The sequence below is a fragment of the Artemia sp. Qi Xiang Cuo genome, chromosome 21, assembly GCF_049724085.1.
Source record: "Artemia sp. Qi Xiang Cuo chromosome 21, ASM4972408v1, whole genome shotgun sequence".
Classification (NCBI taxonomy): Eukaryota; Metazoa; Arthropoda; class Branchiopoda; order Anostraca; family Artemiidae; genus Artemia; species Artemia sp. Qi Xiang Cuo.
Genome location: NC_142814.1, coordinates 42208708 through 42215834, shown reverse-complemented (window position 1 = coordinate 42215834; position 7127 = coordinate 42208708). Strand labels below are relative to the sequence as shown.

General features: G+C 39.4%; 1 pseudogene; it reads right to left on the bottom strand.

The window, feature by feature from the left end:
- Positions 1–3467: 3467 nt before the first annotated feature.
- LOC148939572 (uncharacterized) lies at positions 3468–5049 on the bottom strand (annotated as a pseudogene).
- Positions 5050–7127: the final 2078 nt, after the last annotated feature.

The following is a 7127-nucleotide window of genomic DNA, read 5'->3' as shown; positions in this document are numbered from 1 at the left end:
CTCCAGATTTGTGTCGATACTGGGATGGTCCCCGATTCATTTTGCCCCGGAGTACTGTCAAATTTCCCCAAAAAGGGAAAAAACCCAAACCTGTGCACAGGATACAGACCAATTACTTTGTCTAGTGTTCTAAGTAATGTCCTGGAGATACTTCTGCTTCCAGAAATTTCGGGAAAGTGTAGACTAGATTACCGACAGTTCGGGTTCCGCCGAAATCTGAGTTGTGCGTTTGTGCATAGATTGCTAAAGAAAGCTATCGATAAAGCCCATAGACTGGAGTCTTTCCCTCCTCATGTGCAGTGTAGATATTTCGGCTGCCTTTGACTCGGTTGTGCAGCCTCAGGTACTTCTAAAGTTACTTGAATGTGGGTTAAGTGCACATATTGTAGTACTTCTGTCATATTGGTATTCGAGGAGTTTTGTGAAAGTTAAACTGGCCGGGGGTCTTCTGAGTAGACCGATCAGACTCTTCCGAGGTCTTCGACAAGGATCTGTTTTAAGCCCTATCCTGTTTAACACCCTGACATCTGGAATAACAAAAATATTGCCGGAGGGTTTAGCATCAATCTGCGACCTTAGCCTGCTTTCGCACGCGGATGACCTGCTAATACTAAGTTGCAATCTTGTTTCTCTGCAAGAGAATGTTGACCGCCTGATTACTGGATATAAAAGTTATGCAAACTTTCTTGTGTTCTAATAACTACACTAATTACTAATAAACAAATACATATTTAAGATCGCCATAAGAAGCTGATTCTTTGACTTAATGTTATCAATAGTTAGGCTCTTATACGTTCGTTATTGACAAGGATCGTTATTTACTTATCATTCATTACTATGAAGATTTTTTTTTTTCCTCCAACCAAAGCATGTAGAAAAATTTTTTGTGGAAAACTTTTAAGGAGTGACTCAGTAAATAACTAGAAATTGTATTTTTCCTTATTATGGATCACAATCTACTGGCAGGTAGCCAAAAACGGAATAACAGACATTTTTTCCATGGTTTTTCCCTATTCTGCTTTTTTCCCTTTGGTTTCCTTATAATTACTATATGGTCCCAAATTTCCAGGGGGGCCGTGACCCCTGCCCCCTTGCCTATGCCCATGGCCTCGTTAAGCCAAAAATAAGTAGAAATAGATTCAAATAATTTTCCAAGCGTAAAACTACCACAAATCACCACAAATAAATGAACTGAGCCCAAAACGAAGAGAAATAACAATAAATAACTTATTCAAACTCAAAATAGCAACAATTAGCATGAGTAGAGCTGACAATCCCCACACCTCCTCAAGACCAGAAAGTAATTTGCACTTTACTGAAAACAAAATACATTTTAAATTTTTTCACTTTTTGACTTCAACAAATAAAGAAGTATTAAGACTATAAGGAATATATATCACAATATGTATATCAAACTGACAATACACGTTTTTTTTTTGTTTGTTTTTTTAAAGTAAAGTGCAAATTGTTTTCTGGTCTGAAGAAGACATGGGTGTTGGCAGCCATTCTCCTTTCACTTTTTGCTCGTAGAATTTGACAACGCTTTTGTCCATAAAAACTTTAACAATTTAGAATGTGTTGATTCCCAAGGCCAACTATAATAATAATAATAATAATAATTTATTTGTGCCCGCTCATACAAAAGAAAGGAAAGCGGAGTAAGGAAAAGGCGAAAAGAAAAACAAAAACACTTCAACACCAAAGAATAAACTCAAACAACAACTTCTTCATTCGCACTCGTAGATAAGGTGTAGGGGCAGAAATTCGCACAAAGTTTCCATGGCCCTTTTTTCGGCGTTTCTTTCGGAGGATGGCATAATGTCAGTCGGGTCAACCATATTTTGGGAACGCAGGATGAATGTGTTTCTTTCACGGAGCGGATATCTAAGTAAAAACTTCAAATACTTGCAATAGATTGACCGGAGTTTTAGTCTATCAGTTTAGGTGAACCAATCCCACAATGGCGATACATAGAGCAGGTGAGGGAGAGCACCTGCTGCATAAAACTTTGCAAGAACCTTCCTGTTCAGGCTAAACTTCAAAGAGACAAGTTTGCCGTAACTTGATCGAATACGTTTGGATATTTTATCTATTATCAATAAACGTGAACTTCAAAAATCTTGACCGTACGTTATTCCCAGACACTTCATAGAGTTTCCTGGAAAAATTTTCGTTCGTCCCACCTTTACTACGTATGTATTTTCACTGCATAGTTGCTTTCTTGCCGAAGAAGTAAATTCCAGAAGCTCAGTCTTAAGTGCGTTAACTCGTAAACCAATACTTTCATATCCAGTAATCAGGCGGTCAATATTCTCTTGCAAAGAAACAAGATTTCAACTTAGCATTAGCAGGTCATCCGCGTGCGAAAGCAGGCTAAGGTCGTAGAGATTGATGCTAAACCCTACGGCAATATTTTTTGTTATTCCAGATGTCAGGTTGTTAAACAGGATAAGGCTTAAAACAGATCCTTGTCCAAGACCTCGGAAGAGTCTGATTGGTCTACTCAGAAGACCCCCGGCCAGTTTAACTTTCACAAAACTCTTCGAATACCAATACGACAGAAGTGCTACAACATGTGCACTAACCCCACATTCAAGTAAGTTTAGAAGTACCTGAGACTGCACAACCAAGTCAAAGGCAGCCGAAATATCTACACTGCACATGAGGAGGGAAGACTCCAGTCTATGGGCTTTATCGATAGCTTTCTTTTAACAATCTATGCACAAACGCGCAACTAAGATTTCGGCGGAACCCGAACTGTCGGTAATCAAGTCTACACTTTCCCGAAATTTCTGGAAGCAGAAGTAGCTCCAGGAGATTACTTATAACACTAGACACGGTAATTGGTCTGTATCCTGTGCACAGGTTTGGTTTTTTTCCGTTTTTGGGAATATTTGACAGTACTCCAGGGCAAAATGAATCGGGGACCATCCCAGTATCGACACACATCTGGAGCAGGAGACAGACGTGTTCAAACAATAGGTCTGTACCGAGCCAAAGGTTATATGGGCATATCCCGTCAAGACCAGGTGCTTTTCCGCGTTTTAACTTACTCACTATTTTCACTACAGCCGATTTCGATATGACAAAGGTATTTCGCACTTCTAATAGGGTTTTGAGTATTTCATCTAAACATTTATCACAATCCTGCTCCAGGCTGGGGTCTTTGGAACTGAACACTGTAGAGTAATGCTTTACCCATTCATCCTCCGGGATATCAGAGGAGCACGTTTTAGCACTAGTTTGAGATCTTTTGAAGAGCTTCCACATTACATTTGGATCTTTTGCCGCCTGTTCAGAAACTTTATCAGCTTCTTCACTTTTTAATTTTTCAGTTAGATTAAGATAATTCTTCTTCGTGCTCCAAAACAACTGGAATATCAGCCCTGATCGGGGCTTCCAAATATTGTACCACAATTTTGCTCGTTTTTTCGCTTGTTTTACCAAAGGATACTTGTCCCAGAAGTTTAATGTGACCAGTAGAAGTTTAATGCGACCGGGTCTCGTACACCGTGCAGTAACAGCTGATACGGCGCTTTAATTTTACTCAAGATTGTGTCCCATGTGTATTGATAAAGCACGGTATCTATATTTTTCCACTCAGCTTTTGTAAAGTGTGTATTAGCTGCTCCGGTGGCGGCCAACTGAAATGGGATACAGAAGGATAGACCCAAATGATCACTGCAGGTATGGTCGGAATCAACACCGACCCTTTCCATTAGTGGGAAGTTTGTTACCACGTGGTCAATGTTATTCGTAGATCCACTATTGTGTATACAGGTAAACTGCTGATCTTTGTCACAAAAAGATACCCCGTATGGTAATGCTACTAGAAGAATTTCTGTTAGTTTTCCAGATACAGATGGGTTGCACTGGAAATCTCCACAGATTAGAAAACGTCTGTTGCCGATTCCGCACAGGAGTCTGCTTAAACGACTACAAGCTTCGGCATAGCGTTTCTCAGAACGATCGTTATTCAGGTTTATTGGAAGATTTACATTGATCAGGAAAAATTTAGACGGCCCAACAAATTCCACAGAAGTGTAATAGTCACAGGACTTATACAGCCTACAGGGGATCTGGTCGTCCACTAAAATAGCGGTGCCGCCGCTAGGTCTTCCTCGCGTAAATTGTCGTTTAGCTTCATGCATGAAAACGGATTTGCGCGGGAAGGACTGGAACAGAGCAAAATTGTCCTTGGTAAGCCGAAGCTCCTGCACACAAATTACATTATAATTGGAGCAGATTCCACTTAGATAGTCTATTTTCCCAGCGTAATGACCGTAGATGTTTCGGCAAATGACCTTTAGCTTGTTCATTTTCGAAGCTGGGGCGCTTTGTTCATAGCTTTTCTTACAGCTGGACAGAACAGGCTATAGCTTGGGTGCTCGTTCTTTCCGTTGGGGCAGAGGGCACACTTAACACTGTTCGATTGACACGGGGCTTCTCTTGTCGATTCAGGGGGGCCTGCAAAGCGGGGCAGCAAGGTTGGTTGCTGCATTCTCGAGCCAAATATTTGAACGACTGACACTTGAAGTACCTTTTTGGGATTTCTTTAAACGCCGTTACTTTGAGATGGGTGTACTCAACATAGATACCTTGCCGTATAGCCCTGTCACGTGATGATGCATCAGAAAACGCAAGTCAAACTGTCTGTTAAGTCCCATATCTTTTAGCTTCTGTGACATTGGGGTTACCGGCAATTATCTTTTCTGGGTTAGTACCCGGTGGAACAAATTTTGCAACAGCCATGAACTTTTCTTTCTGGTATTTCAATTTAATATCAGATATCTTGGATAACGAATCACTTAGGGCTTGAGCAGCAGAGTCCGTTTTGATATAAGCCACTAAGCCAGACTTCGTCTGCTGAATCCTCTGCACATGCTCAGGGGTTATGAACTCCTCGATAAACCGTTCCTGATTTGAACACGACTCAGTCTTTTCAGGGGCAAGACCACTAATGAACACCCAATTGAGCGGTTTTTCAGGTGCTGGGAGCGGGGGCCAGTCAGAAGGCTGGGGTAGAGCAGCTTTGCATTGATCAATCATTGTTTCTAGGTTTTCGACACACTCGTTTACGCGGACCGTCATAAATGTGATCACATCCGGCGGGATACGGGGTATTTTAGAAATTTTCGAAATCGTGAACCTGACATTAAACTAAATATTGTTCCGTAGAGTTTTCACCGTGTCATTCATGTCGCTGAACAGCACATCACGGCCAATTTGGGACCTTCTATCTTTCAACAGATTTTCATCGTATGCATCCACAATATTATTCAACTCGTCATGCGCGTCACGAATTTGTTCACGATTATAGAACTTAACTCCAGTGCTGATTACTGAATCTTTCGTAATATCCTGATGCCTTAGGCATGTTTCAACGAAGTTCAGTACCGGCGAATATATATACCGATAATTTGCCATCATAAAGGCGTTTTGAGCTCATTTATGAAAAACATTTCTGATTTATTGTTTAAAAAAAAAAAAAATAGCGTTTCAAGAATCAATGCAGCCAGATATATTCCCAGTTGGGGTTCCCTTGGTGCTGAGAAGTTAATTAATGTATTCACGGCCTGAAATTTTAATCAGATCAACATAAAAAAGAACATTTCACAGTAATGTAAGAACATTTTTCTTTGATTTCCCCATCTAATGTCCATTCATAGTTTCAGCTAGGTCCTTAAGCTTTTAGTTTATACCCTAAGACTTACTTCAGATAATGCAGATACGTCTTTTTGACAACCTGGATGCAAATAGTGTCTATTGATTTAGTTGAATACCCTCTTCGATATTTCCAGGACGGTTTACTTTACTACTTTAACCGTTCCTGGGGTATTAAAAACGGGCCTTTTGTACGACCATGACGCACATAGTGTCTTTTGATGTCATTCAGCACCCTCCTGACCATTCCATAAAAGTTTCATTTATCAACCTGGATGCCCATAGTGTCTTATGAATTAGTTCACTATGCCCATTAACGTTCCCTGAAATTTTCAACTTAATTCTCTTAGCTGCTCCTGAGTTATTGCATGCATGCCATTTTCACAACCATAATATGCCATATTTTCTTAGCTCTATATTCCCCTTGATATTCACCAAACTTTCAACTTAATTTCAATGCCGTCCCTGGGATATACCAAACAAGCATCTTTTAGACATTGATGTACATATTGCTTTTGATTTGGTTCAGCCTCCTCCTTTATATTCCCTGAAAGTTTTAATTGAATACCCTTAGAAATTTCTGATACATTGCAGTTATGCTGTTTTTATGCTCATAGTGTTTTTAAGTTTATTTCAATATACCCCTCAATATTCCCTGTAAGTTACAACTTCGTATCCTTAGCTGTTCATGGGATGTTGCAGATAGGCCCTTTTGACATCCTGAGAACAAATAGAGTGTTTGATTCATCTCAACATACATTGAAAGGTTTGACTTGATGTCCTTAGCCATTCTTGAAATATTGCATGTACGCCATTTTCACAACACGGACATACTTAGTGTCTTTTTATTTTAGTTCAACATCCCTCTAAACATGCTCTGAAAGTTTCAACTAAATACCCTTAGCTATTTCTGATATTTTGCAGGTACGCCCTTTTTACCATTTGGATGATATTCCCATTTGTCTCAGCAGTTGTTTTTTAGTTCTTCAGATCTACCGAGTTCCTTTTCAAAACTCATATCTCGGGAAAGTTTCATTCCTACTAGACCGCATTCTCTGCTTGGAATTGCCGAATAACTAGTATATTATAGTATATACTAACAGAATTAACAAAAAATTACCATTTATAGGTAACCTATTATAGTATATAGTATTTACATGAATTTACCAACTGGAAATCATACCTATCGAATACTATAAATATATTGAAAAAGACTGATCATATTAAGCTATATTCTAAAAGAGAAGTGAAAATAACGCAAGAGTGATATCTCGAAATTCCCATTATCAGTTAATTGTTTTTATCAATTAAAACACATTTTAGCTCCTGCTATTCAAAAGCTATTATGTTGAAAATACATTAACTGTTAAGGACAAGGGAAAAACTAGAAAGCACCAAGGTGTCCCACTTTCTGCCACCTGGTACACAGTTTGGAGTGTCACTTGTGCCGCAAAAATCCATCC